Consider the following 18819-nt stretch of genomic DNA (forward strand, 5'->3'; position numbering starts at 1 on the left):
TCGCGGGCATGCTTATAGCAGAAGGGTGGTTCGCCATTGCGCGATTGCTGCGGCATCTCGACTGGATTGTGCTGCAGGGCCTCATGCTCTCGCCAACGGTCATCACGCTCTACGCGTTCACCGCAGCACTCGAGTCGCCGCGTTGGTGCATTTCCAACGACGACATGGCCAGCGCCGAGGTGATCATGTTCCACGCAGCCAAGGAGAACCACTTCCCTCTGGCTACCACGATGTGCATGCTGGAAAGGCTCAAAGATGAAGCTGCCCGGATCCAGCACCACCTCAAAACCAAGGAAGGAGACCCCGAAGGAGCCCGAGAGCTGCTGCACCGCTCGTCCGTGTTGTTTGGATCAAGTTTCGCCACAACGTTCATGATGTTCGCGCTTATGCTTCTCGAGGTCAAGGTATGGGCAGGAAAAAAAGCCTGGTTCCAGTGGGTATCCAGCGGCGCAAATCTCGCGGGCTTCTCGCTGCTCTGCCTTGCCGCCAGGAGAGCCACATCGCCGCGCGTGCTCGCTGCAATCCTAGGCACGCTCAGCGGCATCTCCGGCTTAATAAGTTACACTTTCTCCGAAAAGTACCACCTTTTTACCAGTGTGCTGTTCCTCTTGGTCAAGCCGCTTGTAAATGCTTGCAACGTCCTCATATTCACTAGTGTCATGAGTGCCGGCGCCGCTCCCGTCCGCTGTACAACGGCTTGTTGGTCCTTCGGCGTCGGCCGTTGCGGAGGGGCGTGCGCCGCCCTTCTGTTCGCGCTTCCGAACATGCGACACGGCGACGTGCTCTTCGCCATCGCTGGAGCGGCGCTATTTGTGGTGATGTTGGCTCAGTTCAGCCTCCTGCCAAAATCTGAAGTCCTAATAGTGACCAGCATCGTTCCCGTCGTCGAAAACAAAGGCGGCGTGGAATACATGAAGAACACGCTCGACGCGCCACGTCCAAAGAAGGAGCACCACCGGAGGAGCCATTCAAGCGCGGTGTCGTCCAGAGGCCACGGCTCGGAGATAAAGCAAACGGGCTTAGATTGACTACGGGGCTTTATGTTCGATTTGACCGTGGACATTGTGTTATTCGTAACTGTTATCTCTATTTCGCAGAATTCACTTCACCGTACTGTGGAACCTTTTCTTTTCTCTTTTTGCCTTTTCTGCTCACCTTATTGTCTTGTAGTAATGTGCGGGGCAGGTAAAGCTACCTTGAACAGTTTTATTGCTATAATCTTTCCTCGTGTAATGTGACTATCTTGACTCGTGATTATGTCGACGACATAAGATAACATCTTAGATTTTTGTAATATTTGCATAGCTAATGTAGTTTTCCTCAAGACTTCTGTGTCAACTTTCGACCCTCAAGTGGAGCAAGCAGAAATCGTGCAAATTGCTGTCGAAATAAAAAAGCAAAGGTAATCACGTCTTAAGTACTGTCCAACCACTTAATGTGTGATAGCCTGGACGCGAAAATGCTATGAATAAGACTGCAAATTTATGCATTTATAAAGAAAGCCTCGTAGCTTTTAAGCACATTAATTTGAGAGAAGAAACAACTGTTGCCATCGAGTTCTAAAGGCAAGAAAGGTAGTATGGTTGGCCTCTGTTTAGTAGTGTTTTCGCATGATTCCACTGGGTTAGGAAATACCTGTTTTCTTCAGCCTTAGCCTTTGACTTATCTTTGTTGCAGGCTTCTGAAGTTTGTAATAAGGACTGACGCTCACTCGCCTGAATATATCCTCTTACTTTTTGATGGTTTTTCATTGTTTCCTTGTTTCTTCATTTGTTTTTGTTGGTTGTTTTTTTTGTTTTTTTGTCTGTCTGTCTGTCTGTCTGTCTGTCTGTCTGTTTGTTTGTTTGTGTGTTTGTTTGTTTGTTTGTTTCTGACAGGTCCCCTGACCCCTCAACAATGGCTCAGGGGACCCAGGGGACCCAACCGAAATCAATGGTGCAAAAAAATTTTGCAGTGGCTTAGCTCTGCTATGCCAGGATATACGCAGCATAAGGTATTGGTATATCTTGGTTAACCTTGTTTTTATTAGCTTGGTTCCCCCCTGTTAAATCTTGAAATTCCGGTACGTGCAACTATTCAATTTCAACTGTAATTTCAATTGTATTCAATTGTGTAAGGGATCGGTAGCGTTCGCGGGGGTCATTGGAACGCGGCTGGGGGCACTCAAAGCGGAGCGTCTCCTTTCTTGGAACGCGGCCGCTCGCGAACGCGCCGGGAAGTACGGGTGTCCACCCGCCCCGCGGTACTGATTCGCGCACGTTCTGGCACGAATGAGTATTTGTGTTTGTTTTTATTTTTATTTTGCGGTGGAGAGAACGTTCTACTCCGCACATGCTGGCACGACCGTGCGTTTGTTTTTCTGGAAAGGGTGTTACCCTACGGTAGTTGGAGGGCTGACCATGCTCTCGATTAGCCAATGATATGAAGAATGTAGAATGATTGGGTGCTACGGAATGTGGGCCGGGCCTTTAGGGCTTTAAAACTGGGCCCCAGAGCCGGAAGCGGGGTTCTGCGCTAAGGTGAGATGCTACGCATCTTCGGCCACGCCGAGTAGGGGCCTCCCCTAGTATTAGCCAGATCCGCCTTTTGGTTGTTTGTCTTTTTGCCGTTGTGCCTGAACTTGTATCTATTGCAAATTGTTGTACATAAACTGTACATAAGTATGCCCTTTATCCCTGCATCTCTATTCATCGAGAGACCGTCTCTGACGGGGCACCCCTGGTGCGAAAAAATAAGTTTGTCTTCGATCGAGTTACCAGTCGTCTCTGGCGGGGCACCTCCGGTGCAAAGAAGGAAGGTAGAGAACCTGTGAAAATTTACTGGCGCAGTCAACAGGATCCTGCGGCCATCGGAAGACGGCGCAAGAAGAAGATTGAACGCAGGGAGAAAGGCGACGACAAGGCAACAGGTCAGCGTTCGAGACAGGACCTGCGGAGAGACAGCGGCAAGGAGGCAAGGACTACGGCAGTAGTCCAGCGACGCGGGACTGCATACGGTCCAGAAAAGCAGCGCGTCGATAACTTGACGGTCACCGGCGGCGGAGCAGCGGCGTGCGACAGCTCATCGCAGCGTCCGGGGAAAGTGGCGTACTCCGACGCCAAGGAGCTGGCAATGCGGATCGACGCATCGAAACCGTGAGTTTCCTTGGTCGCATTGTTCACGTCCCTGTGTTCGAGCCGGTAGGACAGCTGGGGGGTACGGAAGGCGGTATGGAGAGTTATCCATGCCGGCCCTCACTCGATGTGAGGTACCAGGTTGAGTTAGCGAAGGCGCGCTTAGAGGACCTTCAGGCTCAACTCGCGAAAGTGAATGGCGGAAAGGAGCTGCTTCGTGAGGAAGAACCTCAGGAGGTTAAGTATGTCTTGAAGGTAATCGATGCCAGACGCCAGCAGGTAGAGCTCGAGATTTCTAAGATCAAGGAGTCTAGGAGAGCTAGCCAACTAGCCAGGGAGAACTGCTCCGAGTCCCGAGCAGAGAGGTCGCCAGTGCTGGAAGGCAAAGGCATATGCCTGTCAAGCACAGGAAAAGAAAACAGCCAGAGAGAAGTAAAAAGAGAGCCAGCTTTCCGCGAAACTGGAATCTCTCGTGAAGAAAGTATCCTGACGGAACGCAGCGTCGCGGTGTTAGAGGCGGTGAACGCGCACTCCGAGGATCCAGCTGCGCAAGTTAGCTCTACCCCAAATGACACCAGGGACGCGGACGCGAGTTCAGGATTGTTGGAAATCACTCTAATTCCAAAAACGCGGTCTCAAGCGGGCTGCGAAAAAGAGCAGTCGGTTCTGCGTAAAACGACCAGCGACGACAGACGTCAGACTGGCGAGCTAGGGATAGGAGGAGGTCAAACGTTGCCGCAACGGCACACTGTGCCAGGCATGTGGCATGAAGCGCCACGTAGCACTATTGATGGCAAAGTCCTTTCATTTGAGGACAGGGAAATTCGTGGCGACTTGCCACAAGGCAAATTAGGATTAAGTGGCTGCGAAAGAGCGCAGGTAGCCTCAGCGTTATATGATGCCACGAAATCGGCAAGCGCCTATAATACAGGGAGCGTAAATTTCATTGCATGCCCGTGCAGGAACGGAGCAAATGGCTCCAAGCGAGGCGAAGCAACATGAGGCAGGGGCGTGGCTTTCAAATTGAAAGTAGGTTCGAGGAACAGTACGCTCCGGGCTGCGGTATGTCAAATTAGATGTAGCAAAGCCGGCCGCACTGTTATAGTTAGACTGGACAAGGCTAATGTTCCTTACGCAGTACGCTGTTCGTACTGGTGCGCCGGAGAGAGCGTTCCCTTAGGGGCGTCGCATGGTCAAAGATTTGGACTTATCGAGGATCAGGACGTTGTTTTCGATCCTGGAGGGCAGCATTTTTGAATTCTTGCCCCGCTGTGGCACCATCCTAATGAGCCGAGTGGCAGTTAGGCGTTGTGTTGAGACGCGTAGTGGCTCGAACGCACACAAGGACGCTCGGTGCGACAAAGGAGGCTCATGTGGCCACTTACGGACGTCGTGCGAGTGCTACTGAACGCTCTAGTTGCGAGTGTCGGTGTGTGTGTCGAGCAGGACGCGGGTGTGCATGCTGGTGAACTGGGTGCAACGCACCAACTTGGACGCTGTGTTACGGCGCACGGCAGGCATGCCACTGTGTATTTAAGTGTGCATTTTGCGTGATGTTGTGTTGGTGCCCGTGTGCATTTTGTTGTTTTTGGTTTTGTTGGTGCAACTGGTCGCAGCGCGACAGCTTGGACTTCGGTGAATGCGCTGGTTTTACAGGTGTGAAACGCGCATTTGAATGTGTACGTTTTGTTTATGTTATGTCACCCGAAGGGTAGTTTCGTGTCAGACACCGATCCCTTTTGTTTGTAATTCTAAAAGTGCCATTTGAGCCCTTTGTAGAATCTTGGGAAGGGCCTGTAAGGGATCGGTAGCGTTCGCGGGGGTCATTGGAACGCGGCTGGGGGCACTCAAAGCGGAGCGTCTCCTTTCTTGGAACGCGGCCGCTCGCGAACGCGCCGGGAAGTACGGGTGTCCACCCGCCCCGCGGTACTGATTCGCGCACGTTCTGGCACGAATGTGTATTTGTGTTTGTTTTTATTTTTATTTTGTGGTGGAGAGAACGTTCTACTCCGCACATGCTGGCACGACCGTGCGTTTGTTTTTCTGGAAAGGGTGTTACCCTACGGTAGTTGGAGGGCTGACCATGCTCTCGATTAGCCAATGATATGAAGAATGTAGAATGATTGGGTGCTACGGAATGTGGGCCGGGCCTTTAGGGCTTTAAAACTGGGCCCCGGAGCCGGAAGCGGGGTTCTGCGCTAAGGTGAGATGCTACGCATCTTCGGCCACGCCGAGCAGGGGCCTCCCCTAGTATTAGCCAGATCCGCCTTTTGGTTGTTTGTCTTTTTGCCGTTGTGCCTGAACTTGTATCTATTGCAAATTGTTGTACACAAACTGTACATAAGTATGCCCTTTACCCCTGCATCTCTATTCATCGAGAGACCGTCTCTGACGGGGCACCCCTGGTTGCGAAAAAATAAGTTTCAGTCTTCGATCGAGTTACCGATCGTCTCTGGCGGGGCACCTCCGGTGCAAAGAAGGAAGGTAGAGAACCTGTGAAATTTACTAATTGTAACTTACAATTTCAGCTAAAACTGTGATCTCATTTAGGGCGCTAGGAATAAGATGTTTTATGCTTTGTAGTCCGTAGCTTGTCCGAATGAGTCATCATCATCATCATCAGTCTGACTACGCCCACTGCAGGGCAAAGGCCTCCCCCATTACCACTCTATGGTGAGTGGTAATGTGTAATTTTTCTCAACGAAAATTTCTTGGTCTTCACGGGATATATTATCAAAACTTGGGGTATTTTGTTTCCTGTGGGTCTAAATCGATAGTGCATGTTTGTATATATAGAGCTAAACGAGATAAAACTATGTTTTTCAATAAAATACCTTGTGATCTCGTCGTAATTCAGGCTTCCTATAGGTCTAATGGCTTTTTCTTTTTGCACGATGGTTAATGGCTTTTTCTTTTTGCACGATGGTTCCTATAGGTCTAATGGCTTTTTCTTTTTGCACGATGGTTAATTCTTGAACGTTGCATCGCATTCTTTTGCCCAATATCAAAAGACAGCAACTTAAAGAGATTGTAGCATTGCATAATATGCATTTAATCTATACCTACTCAGAATTAAGTTTTTCACTTTCCACAATGCGTCAGCTCCTTCCGACAGCCTTAGTTTTAAACGATTCATGTGTTCGTTCTAGCTCAGATGCTCTTCAAGGTATCGTTTTTGCCTCGTCCCCGTGAAACGGTTGAGGATTTCCGAGCACTCGTCGCAGGGTACCCGCGTAGGCTCCTCGAGGTCAGATGGCCCGGGTGCTCGGTATTTTACGTATCCTCGAGGTACCCGGTCTGCCTCTTGGTTCCCTGCCATCCCCGCCTGTCCTGGCACCCATACTATCCTGTGTTGTATGTATACCAGGTACCCAAGAACCACAGGTAATCAATCGGTAATGTATGTAGGTAATGTATTGGCAAAGGCCGGTCCTACAAAGCACCCGAGTGAAACAAGCCATGTCTGTTGTATTCAGTTTCAGTTTCAATTTCAATTCTTTATTCCCCAGGGGGGCACTTCTTTTTGTTATATATATATATATATATATATATATATATATGGTTGGTTTATGGTTGGTTTATGGGGTTTAACGTCCCAAAGCGACTAAGGCTATGAGAGACGCCGTAGTGGAGGGCTCCGGAAATTTCGACCACCTGGGGTTCTTTAACGTGCACTGACAACGCACAGTACACGGGCCTCTAGAAATTCTCCTCCAAAGAAATTCAACCGCCGCGGCCGGGATCGAACCCGCGTTTTTCGGGTCAGCAGTCGAAAAACGCGGGTTCGATCCCGGCCGCGGCGGTTGAATTATATATATATATATATATATATATATATATATATATATATATATATATATATATATATATATATATAGGGTTGTTCGTTTTCGGGTAAAACCAGATTTTACCCGATTTTTGCACCCCGAACGAGTTCTTAAAATATCGGTTAAAACCCGATTTTTCCCGAAGTTTTGCGCCAAAATCTCCACAAAATATGACTGCACTTTGAAACGGAACGTCTCAGACAAAGACGAAAACCAGTTGACACTGTGGAAACTGGGAGCTGTACTCGATCGTTTCCAGAAGCGGCTGCTGAGTCAGTCGTTTGATGACTACTGACCTCTCTTTATTTCCGTGATAGACGATGTAGGCTCGTTTCGCGAGGAGTTTAACCAGTACTTGCTGGAAGCAAGCCCCACAAATGAAGGTGTGAAGTGATGGACTATTGGAATGACGCAACCGTGCGTTACCCAAGACTAACAAATGCAGCGTTGTCATTGTTGTGCTATAGCTAATGGCAGCTGTGACGTTGAGCGAACGTTCTCTCAGCTAAGGTACCTGCAGACACCAGACAGGTCTCGGATGGAAACCGAGATGTTGCGCATGCAGATGATTATGTACCTTAATAAGGACGTGTAGAACGTCGATGGACAGCCCTCGTGAAGAAAATGTTTCTTTTCTCAAAACTGACCGTTGCCTCTCACTGCGAGTAATAATTAATTACCAAAGAAACGCCAAGTTTTTCAATAATTTCTTGAAAGCAGCCAAAAATATAGCCTTAATTGTTACATACTGGTTAGAGCAAATCGAATAAATTATTACTTCGCAAGTTTAACCCGATAAAACCTTTCTCTACGAAAAACCCGATTTCTTCCCTATTATCAAGCCGAAAAATAACGCCCGATTTTTACCCCCCGAATTTGAAAAAATATAAAACCCGAAAACGAATAACCCTATATATATATATGACTGTGTTTGAATAAACGTGTGGTGTGTGCATCGGGACGTCTGGATTCTGACTTCCACCTTCGAAAATATAACAATATCAATATTGGCCTGATTACCTGCATGTACTGCTCGGGTATTGTGTTTCGTTTGCCGTTTTCTGTTCTGTCACAAGCCTTTTCTTTGAGTATGTGCATGGCGGTCTCCTGTGTTCTGCCGTTCCTATAGTTCCTTCAAGCCATTTGAGAGTCGGTTAGGATTGTTAGTGGCCGCCCTTTACGGAAGCCTTCTGCCATCGCTAGCGCTACGGCGGCTTCTTCTCCTTCCTTTACGGAGGGGAGGCCTTCCTCGAAAAAACTTTTTAGTGTTGAACCTACGATTATGAAACTTGGGTCATTGATAGCGTTTTAGTGCTGATTCCAAATGTGGTCTGAGTTTTTATGTACCTTGAATAGTTTTTGTGTAATAGAGTCGTCGATAATAAAATATAGGGCGTTTTGTGCACATTTTTTTGAGGAGTAAAATTATGTGTAGTGTCCTGTTATAGCTCATCTTGCTTCTTAGGTAAGGTAATATGTGCAAAACTGCTTGAAAATTCAAGAACACTGAAAACGTATATTCTGGGTGTCGTTAGCCAAAGTTTCGAATTTTGGCAAAAGAATGTAGAAGAGTTATTGCCAATTCAGATAAATATTCCAGTTTGTCACACTTCGAAGCAGCTGCGTGCAACATTTCACCCAAATCCGACAATTTTAAGTACTTGACACTTTGTGCACAAAATGTAAAAAATTCTGAAAACTGCAAATGGAGAAAAACGCATTTGAAAGTTTTAAACGTCTGTAATTCTTGAAGAACATGACGCAATAACATGAAATTTCTTGACGAATTACAAAAATGAGTCTCAAACACAGCAATGATTTGTTTAGAATTCGCCTGCCTCATACAATGGCCCTTCACGGTCTTCGCGAATGGAGTCCGTGAGATGTGGTCTCTTGGTCATGTTGCGGCGATGTGCTCGGACATCAAGTGTTTGGCGGACAGACATCATCTTTATTCTTCGCTCGTCACAGGAGGTTCCCAGCACACCAAGCTCCTGGAGAACTTGTTCAAAGTTACGGTGCCCCCTATTTGTTCCACAACGCAGCAATGGCAGTTGCTGTCTCCACCACAGATCTCGAGACAAACTTCTTTTTCGGACACAGCAGCGAGATTTTGCTGTTGAGTGACTCTACCTAGTTATGGATCTTTTCCTCTAGGCGCCAGGTGAGCAGCTTTTTCTCAGTCAGATGTTTGTAGATTGGTAACACTGCCAGCCCGGTTGTGCCTCCACGGGACGTCCAGGAGACGTCCAATAGAAAGCGTACCGAGTCCGTCTGAGTACAGCGCGAAGCGTGTTGCTAGAGGAAAAAGACGCACCCGTGTTGATGTACCACTACACCTTGGCCAATCCCCCCACGTGGGTATGTGCCATTATAAAGACGTGAAGAAGAAGAAGAAGATGTCGGCACCAGGTCATCGGGGAGACGTACATAGCTACATCGAAGGACCAGAGTTGAAGTCGCAGCACTACCCTGGGAAAAATGAAAGAAATATGTCGGAAATTTATTTTGTTCATTGTTTTCTGTAAGCTTAGAAGTTTATTAGTGCGCAGAATTTCTAATAAAGTTTAAAATTTGGAACACTAATTACGATGCGCGCACCCTGCTTACATGCACCCCGCAATTAGTCAGTTTGCGCCTCTCGATCTGTCCCTGCCTGGAGGATTAAGGCGATGCGCCTTCTTGGCTCAAGATGCCTGTCGAATTGATTTCGCTGCGCCAGAAATATAATACGATGCGCTACTGTCCCATCATTGTAAGCAATATTAGTGACAGCACCTATTATTTTACACTACACATGTACTAACATCGCGGACATATGAAATTGGAACATAAAGCAAAAATAGTCAGACTGTCACAGATAGTTCTTAAATAACATCTCAGTTTGTCTTAATTTTGTACACGTTAATCGTAAGGATTAGAGGCCACTGTATTCTTTTACAGAACATTCTTCTGCTCGTAAGATATTTCAGACCAAGTAGTTATTCGTGCGCATATGTTAGTTATATATTTAAGGCTGTCTGAGAGCGAAATGAATGTCCAGCGGATTTCTTAAAGACAATTCTAGAGTTTTTTCTTTTTTACCCTCAATAATTTTTTGAAACTAATTAGTGTATGTCATCTGTAGTGTTCTGATCCTCTGTGGCATATTTCGCAGCCGGACTGGGTTTTGTTTCGGCTCAAAATAATTTAAAATTCTCCTGTTTGGTGGCTTTAATCGGGGCGATTACTACGGGCAGCCTTGCGTTTGTGTCGTCATGAACTGGATGCCATTCGATACTCGCTCTGTGTTTTCTGAAAAAAAAAAAAAAATCATTCGAGCTTGCCTGTTGTCATTTCAGACAAATTACTATCGAAGCTGTTACTTACAGTCGCCAGTTTAGACAATCAAAACGTTCACGAAAGATTTTGTGACAATATCTGTGACTTCATACATTGGCCGAAACCTATTTTCGGTTTTGATTTTCTTGTTTTGAAAAACTTTTTATTGAAACTAAGACAAGGAGCTCCAAGCTATATTATGCGTTTGTCAACTCATAATGGTCAGAAATTATCTGGAGCAGCACTTTCACGTTTGTGTTTTAGATTTCTCCTGGTTTCACACAGTTTATGGGTCGCATATCATCCGATTTCCTTTAAAGTCACTTACCGCCTTTCTTACAGTCAGTCCATCAAGGCCAAACCGAAAATAAACGCCTGGAAGCACTCATATCTTTTGAAGTATTGTAGGCATCTTTTAACTCCATGAAGCTCTCATCTAGACTATTTGAGACAGTGCCAAATGATGCTTCCACGCTGTAACGCAGTGGAGACAGGAAGGGAGAAGGGGGTATTTGACTTTCACTGGTTCCTGAACACCCACCGGACACTGCATAGCATCGCAATTTTTCTGTTAAAATCCGGCGCGTCGCACTCTTGAAACTGTTCACCGCCGTCACAAGACAACCAGTTTAGTACCCTGAAAATGATCACTTCACTCATCAGCTACTACTGTCACCCTCTTCCTGCCAATAACCGTATTTCTTCTTCCGTTCTTCCTCGCTCTTTCATTTCGGTGAGGTTAAGAAAACTTTCTGCGCAATTTTTTCTTTGATCTGTCGTCAATTTACAACACTTATCTTGCAGTTACAGTGTCTTTATGGCAGGCAGTACTCGAGGCGTTTTCTCTGCTCTCGTGCGGGGCAGTAAGTGCGGTTCTGAAAAATTACACCACGAGCATACAACGCCGTCCGCAAACCTGGCACGACATGCTCCATCGCGGGGCATGCACTGACGTTAGCGGCGCGGAGCGTTCGCCGCTGGGTACGAGACCCTGCTGCACGGCCTCTTTGCAGTGGAAGATGACAGCAGGTGCTCTGCAGCCACTCTAGCATAGTTTCGGGGGGGCCAGAGGCCAAAACACTGCGGCGCTAACTTCAGATAACGTCAAGTTTGAGGACCCCACGAGTGGGTGGCGCCGGGCCACGGTGTAGGCCGGCGAGGGGCCACGATACGATCCCGTCATGCGCAGCTCGCGCTAGCTGACGGAGTTGACAGGTGCACCAACAACCGCAACCAAGGTTGGACAAAGAAAGAAGCAAGGAGTCGTACTTCAAGTTGGCGCATTTCATTGATGCGCTGAATAATAACGACAAGCTCGCTATCATTTGCGATGCTTTTTTTTAGCGCTGCGCTAAGGCACTCATAGGCCAACAACGTAAGGTTTACAGCTTTGTCATTTGTGACCTACATTCCGCGTCTTCTCCAAGAAAGAAAGTGTTCTTGAAGTCACGTCTACAGTTTTCGTCGAACTCTTTCATGCAGCCGACGGCTGCGAGACGCTTTGCACATTCTGATGACGTGTACGTCCTATAGTGAAACGTTGCATATGACGACTCCTATAATCCCGTACGTTTTCCGTACGGCTGATATGCAACTATATGGTGCATACGGAGTCTGTATGAACAACACGGAGAGCGCGAACGCAAAGGCTGCAATACATAAGGACTCCACATAATGGACGTGTATATATCAATCGAAAATCATGTGAAAACCGTAAAGAAAGTGTACAGAAAGCACAGGAAACATATATCAAACTTCCGCATATCTTCGTACATTTTCGGCGTCGTGTGGATTCCAAACAACCTAGGCCTGCATATAAGCACTGCTAATACGAAACATAGCAGTAGGTTATAAAGTTCTTACAACAAGATCATACTTTTTGGGGTACCAATTCAAAACAACCACGTGTTGAAGCTGATACCGCCATAAGGAGTGTGAACTTTACGTTTAGACAGTTATTCCAACCGAAGTTTTACTGCATCAATCGGGTCGGGCGCTGCTCAACCTAGTCGAAACGCTTAGATAAGCTTGGCTCCGTGCGCTGCCCGTCACGCAGCTTTAATTAGCTCATATTACTGAAGTTCCTGTTACCTTTAGGAGTCGCTGCTCTTACGCTGGAAAACATGGCCTTCGAGATTTGGGAAGGTCTTGGAGGACACAGATGAACAGGGGACGCGAAAACCGAGGAGTATGTGCCAGCGCTGAGCACCTTTGTCTGGGAAACACTGCAACGTGGAAATTGGGAGTGTTTGACGCCATTTCCGGTGAACTGCCGCGAGGGCACTGCATCTCAGTCAAATTTGGTATCGATACTCGAGATAGCGAGCCTGGCCTAACCGAACAGCAAACTGCCACGGCTAGAAAGAGAAAACGCATATTTTCTTTTCATAACATAGGAGGGAAGCTTTCAAGGCGCGACACGGCCTAGCTGCAGGGTGTCCTAAAAAGCAACTCTTCAGCGCATCGTCTTGATTTACGCAACGTGATACACGACGTGAACGTGAGAGCCATGGGTACGCATGTCCTCTCCTGTTGATGCATCCCTAAATGATAGCTGATGCCTTGTCGACAACGACACCGCAAACTAAGGATTTCGTAAATACAGCTTACAAGACCATTAGGAAGCCTTTGACTGCATCGGTTGATTACGACCGCCTTTAGAGCAGCTCGTTATTCAACCGTGCCGAGAAATAAACACGGAGTGAGCAAGATTGAATAGCATGCGTACTGATGTTATCTCCCTCGTACATTTGGATATTTCATCAACTTTTGTGCGGGATAACTCGCACCTGCCATATTTGCAGACCAGACCATAGTAGTACAGTTTTCTAACGCCGTTGTCTGCTGGGAAACTGCAAATACAATTGTGAAGCCACGACCCTGACAGAATGCTACGACAGGCAGTTAAAATGAGCATATGGTCATGCGGGTCTTGGCAAAGTGACACTGCGAAAAATAAAAAGCGGGGGGGGGGGGGGGGGGGGGCGATATCCCGACGGCACAGCACACCGGAAAAGTCAAGGGTAGCTACAAGGTGTGCTACAAGAGTAGCATACGCAACCTCGATGCTTATATGAAGCGTGAGAAAAATGCTATCCAAACATTTGCCTTGCGTGGACAAATGAAAAATAATTACTCCTATACAGACACTTGAGGGCGCAGTGCTCTCTATTCCTCCTTCCTGATGTCAGTGCACGTTAAAGAACCCCAGGTGGTCGAAATTTCCGGAGCCCTCCACTTCGGCGTCCCTCATAGCCTTAGTCGCTTTGGGACGTTAAACCCCATAAACCTACCTACCTACCTACCTACCTACCTACCTATTCCTCCATCCTTACTAATTTTTAAAAAAACGAAAGCAAAAATTCTGGCAGCGGTGGGATTCGAACCCACGCCCCCGAAGAGACTGGTGCCTTAAACCAGCGCCTTAGACCGCTCGGCCACGCTACCGATTTTTCTTTATTGCATGGAAGAACTTCAGTAGAAAGGAGGAAAACTTCAGTCAGACTGGTTCGAGTCACAAGTTACCGGGCTGCTTAATAGGAGCCCGCCATAGCCCTACCTCAACACTACATCTCTATCCAAACATCAAAATTCAGGGAGGCACACACATTCATCCAGACACGGCAGCCAGCTTGGAGGTTCTTCGCGTGCAGCATATACACTCCTCACCGACAAGGATGCCGTTTTCGCGACCTACTTCACATGCGTTGCCTGCATGAGTGACCTCTTGCGTGATTTTTTTTTCCCCGCTGCTTGCCACGCCCAGTCACTAGCTGCGTTTCCTCTCCTACTAGCGGGCGCGCTGGGAGAGGGTAAAGTGAATGGTGGAAGAAGAAGTCTGATGTTCGTTAGGAGACAGCAAACTATGAAATCGAGGAGTGGGGAGATTAAACCAAAGCGTGCCGACGCTTTATCGTGAACACTTTAGCACGTCACGTGCAAATTTCTTCTCTGGTATCCAGCGTTACTAAAAAAAAAAAACAACTAAACTTGCCGAATTTCTATGATCACCACATTCGCTCTCAGTGTAAACAAAAGCGCTATGCAGTCAGCTGTGGGAAATTGACAAAAAAAGAAACAGTATCAGTTTTCTCTATATTTTGAGCTGTGACTAGTATCGACATTAGTCAAGAGTTCAGTGTCATATCTTTGACCTCAATCCTTAACCAGCGAGGTCAGCGCCAAAAAAAGTGTCAATTTAAGCATAGCACAGTTGCGTCTGTGAAAGGAATGTTATGTACAAAAGAACGGAAAAGCTCGTTTCTACATAATCCAACTTAACGTCCTGCGCACATTGTCCATCTCGTCCTTCAAATGCTTGCTTTTCAGAAGTGAGCCTGTCTATGGCGACGGGCCCGAATTTAAAACGCCTACCATCAAGACATTAGAGCAAAGGAATTTTAAAAAGATAAAAGGAACAAAATAATCTACATAAGTCAACATGCCCCTATGGCCCCTGCTTTTAAATTTCTTCTCTTGCAAGCACATCCTTAATTACAGGCCTCGGAATCAGCTGCGACCGCTGCTTGCGGACGTGCGCCTGAAGTGTCCTCTTTTCTGCGGCCGGTTTTGTGCGATGCCTTGGCGAGCAATCGACGAGACCAGCTCAAGGTCAGCTGCTGGAAAAGACGGCATTCAGTCGTTGCCGTTTGCTAATGCGGATGGCTTTGCAAGAAATGTAATGTGGAGAACAGATATATTCGCCGATGCGTGAAGGTATGAGATATGGTTCTGTGTGAAGGGGAACGTTTAGAACAAATGCATCAGCGCTAACCAATAGCTATGATGAAGGGGAAAAATGTGAGACTCGCAAACTTTCATCAGAGCTGCATTCCACGCTATGCGTGCAAATAGACTTTGCCGGCTTAACGAGAATAGCCCACATGTTATCACCGGGATTCGAGAACAGATCAGAAATCACATTTCGCTTTCGCACAAAGATACCATTGTGTCGCTGATGCAGTTATTTCCTCTGTTCTTGCCTTAAACGGTACATGCAAATTTGCAGATCTATCGCGCTTAACACACGCAGCACCTTAGCATAAGAAAGGCTAGGAGCTCATTAAGATACTCAAGTAACACTTGTTGCTGGGCGAGTTGGTGCATTATTCTTCGTACAAAAGCTAGCGCAAAACACGACACACACAAGAAAGGTAGACAGGACAACGCGCTGTATTGGAAAGATACTCAAGTAACACTTGTTGCTGGGCTCAACAACAAGCCCAGCAACAAGTGTTACTTGAGTATCTTTCCAATACAGCACGTTGTCCTGTCTACCTTTCTTGTGTGTGTCGTGTTTTGCGCTAGCTTTTGTACGAAGAATAGAGCTCATTAAGGTTTCAACCAGTTAACCCTACCTATAATTTGCCGCATGTCAACGGGATTTCATTAACAACTTCGAGCTTACGGTGAACGTACAGCATCTTGTGTGTGTGTGTGTGTTTGTTTTGTTTCGTTTTGTTTTCTTTTCTTGGCGCCCGTTTGCAGCTTCTGGCGGTGCTCGAGAAGCCAGCGACCTTACTGCGAGCTGAAAATACCCCCGCTGCCCCGCACTTATCGGAAGCGCGGCGTGGCCCGAAGTGATAGAGTCAAGTGGAGAAGTGAGATGAGATAAGGGAAAGGGTGCATTTTTCTTGGACAAAGTGGCTATTGCTGCAGTAGAAAAGGCCAATTGAAGATCGATGGCTGAGGGTGGGAATATAACTGCATAGATGTTAACGACTACGATCGTGACGTAACTTGCTTCTAAGTTTTAAAAAAGTGGTACTTTTTACAAGGAACGTAACTGGGGCAGTATTCTTTTTGGTCACCGGGCTCGCTTAGAACATAGGCGTAAGGCCGGGGGCTACTGAAATGATGGCATCGCAAATTTTTGTCTCCCGGGGGAAGGGGGCTGATGGACTGTGGTCCCATGGAGCAGGGAGGCATGGGAGTGTGTGTGGTCAGTGTAGGTGCACTCAACAGTTATGCCCACCACACCATTATAGATATATCTGTCGCAGAATTAGTCCAGTGAAGCATACGATACACTGCAACAATGTCACTCGTTAACTGGATACTGAGAGCATACAGTGAAGTTGTCCTGCATCAAGAGATTACTGTGTTCTAAGAACAAAAGATGCCAGTTTAACTCAAGACAAAGCATTTACTAGTATAAGCTAGAAATCGTTAGAGTGAAATGCAGGTATCGCTAACACCACCTTCTTCGCAAATAAGTTGCGGTGACTCATAAACAGGTTTTTGTGTGTGGATCTCTCAGAGTAAGCCTCACGGCCATTCACTTCCAAACGGTAGTCACAGAGTTACTTTCGTTCCTGACGACACGAATTTGAATTGGGTAGCATGGGAGCAAAAGTGTTACATCTTACAGCGACAAGAGTTAGGGCCCCGTTTCCCGTTCATGGGACGTCGTCGTTGTTGGCGTTCTAGCCCATGACGTCATGGCAACGCGCCACGCTGATTGGTTAGAATTAAGTGTCATCATGACGATACCCCACGTTGGTCGGCAAGAATACCCATTGCTGATTGCTCCGAACACAATGACGGCACTCGTGACGTCAGCAGTTCCCTTCTTTCCTCTCGTCATGGCTGTAGTAGTCAGGCCGGAGGCCCACCCTGCATGGATAGATAAATGACCATTCGTGACCATTTGTGAAGGACGCTCTCACGCGTGGCACACCCCTACCCTGCGCCCTTACTCTCCCTCTTGTCTCCTTTCACACACCATGAATGGTTACGAAATTCGGCTACTCCGAAACACCAACGTTGATTAACTAGCATCGACATTTCGCATTATCTCATTTATTGCTTATGTTCGCATTACCACTAGAAGAAATTTGTCAAATTTCAAATTCAGTTTTCTCAAATATAAGTGCGTATTTTGCTACCGAACTAAGGTCAACATAGCCGGAAAAGGCGATTAAATAAATAAAGAAAATTAATTGGGCTGTCCTCAGTGTCTCTTCAAGACGATTCGATTCAATTATTCTTTGTTGCATACAAGCGACTATCTTCAATGAGAAAGTGTCACTCGTCATGCAAGACCCATTGATGGGGTCATTATTATAACAGTAGCCAGTGTTCATTACAAAAACAAAGTATTGAGGGTATCATCCGTAGCTTCTTACACGAGCGAAAAGAAGGAAATGACACTAAAAATGCACCCGAAATTTCTAGGTATACCCGAGTTGCATTGACGCTTCTGGAAATTCTGCGCTCAGATGGCGCACGTTTACCTACAGCTTTTCAGGAATTGCTCTACTTCTTTTCACTTGAAGGAACACAGCTGTTTTCAGAAATTTTCAGGCATCTCCAGCGGCTCAGAAATAGAAACACTTTTACTCAGGGCTTGTAGTTTCATATTCAACAATACAATACCTCCGGGCGGGGAAGGGCACTCGGTGATCGTCAACAATGTGACTTCATTCTGTTCTTGTTGAATGAGCTAGCTTATTTCGAAGCCTCTGTATAAGGCGGCTGAAAAACCGTGCTTGAACATGCGTGGACATTGTGCGTGCAGCTTTTCAAACGGAGTTAAATTTAATATTTATGATATTTGTTTTACTTTTCTATTAATTAACGCTTATGAGTAAGGGCTATAAACTCAAAAATACCGATTTCAGCATTTCGCGAGATTACTCGAAAACGGTTCGTGAGAAACGCAGCCAACTGTGGAAGTATGCCAAATCAGTAAAAAAAGAAGGTGACAAGGTCCGTTTGTCTTTTGATAAACTGCTTATCAATGGTGTCTCGTATTTCTGGGATGATCAAACCAGTAGCGCAGTGCGCGTGTCCCTTGCCTGACGCATCCCTTCCAGTTCTCGTAAAGTGGCTGGCAAACCACCCGGGCGGCCAAACGCGCAGCGTTGCTCCAATTACGATGTCAGTTTTCTGTACACTAACATAAGGAGTGTTCTTTCTAAAAACGTAGCTCTTTCTTCTTTAATTGATTCATGCTGCTCCTCGGTCATCGCGCTTACCGAGACTTGGTTAAATGACATGGTTCCTGATGATGTCATTTTCGCCTGTGACTCCGAATTCAACATATTTCGTTGTGACCGCACGGGCCGTAGAGGTGGCGGTGTTCTTCTGGCTGTCAATAAAGTGCTCACTGCTGTGCCTATCGAGGTCACGTCGTACATAGAATCGGTATGGGTTCGGTTGAGTTGTGGTCCCACGGTCGCCATCATTGGCGTCATTTACCGCCCTCCGGACATGAATTCTTCATTCGCAATTCAGTTTTCTAATTTACTAAGCGATCTTACTTGTCGTTTCCCGAATTCAAGCTTACTTTTACTTGGTTACTTTAACTTTCCGGCTATTAACTGGTCGTCTTTAACAGCTCCTGCCAATGATCCCGAAGCTCAGGCTTTCCTCCAGTCCTGTCTCGATTTCTCTTTGCAACAACTTATTTCTGAACCTACGCGTCGTTCCGCCACTACAGCCAATATTCTCGATCTTATCTTGACAAGTGATCCTTACCTTTGCTCCAACATTGCGCTCTTAGAAGGCCTTTCCGACCATTCCATAATCACGGGTAACCTGAATTTTGTGCCCCA

At 46.7% G+C, this 18819-nt stretch overlaps 1 protein-coding gene and 1 non-coding gene across 2 annotated transcripts in view; both read right to left on the reverse strand.

The window, feature by feature from the left end:
• Nucleotides 1-13626: 13626 nt before the first annotated feature.
• Nucleotides 13627-13708, reverse strand: TRNAL-AAG (transfer RNA leucine (anticodon AAG)). The gene has a single exon. It is a non-coding gene; the product is annotated as a tRNA-Leu (tRNA).
• Nucleotides 13709-16136: 2428 nt separating this feature from the next.
• Nucleotides 16137-18819, reverse strand: part of LOC149370983 (uncharacterized) — a 43651-nt gene continuing 40968 nt past the window's right edge. The window contains exon 9 of the transcript XR_016286509.1: nt 16137-16876. The gene's annotated coding sequence lies outside the window, so the exon portion shown is untranslated. The remainder of the gene's footprint in view (nt 16877-18819) is intronic.

This window comes from Amblyomma mixtum, chromosome 1, assembly GCF_055824585.1.
Source record: "Amblyomma mixtum isolate Tamu chromosome 1, ASM5582458v1, whole genome shotgun sequence".
NCBI lineage: Eukaryota > Metazoa > Arthropoda > Arachnida > Ixodida > Ixodidae > Amblyomma > Amblyomma mixtum.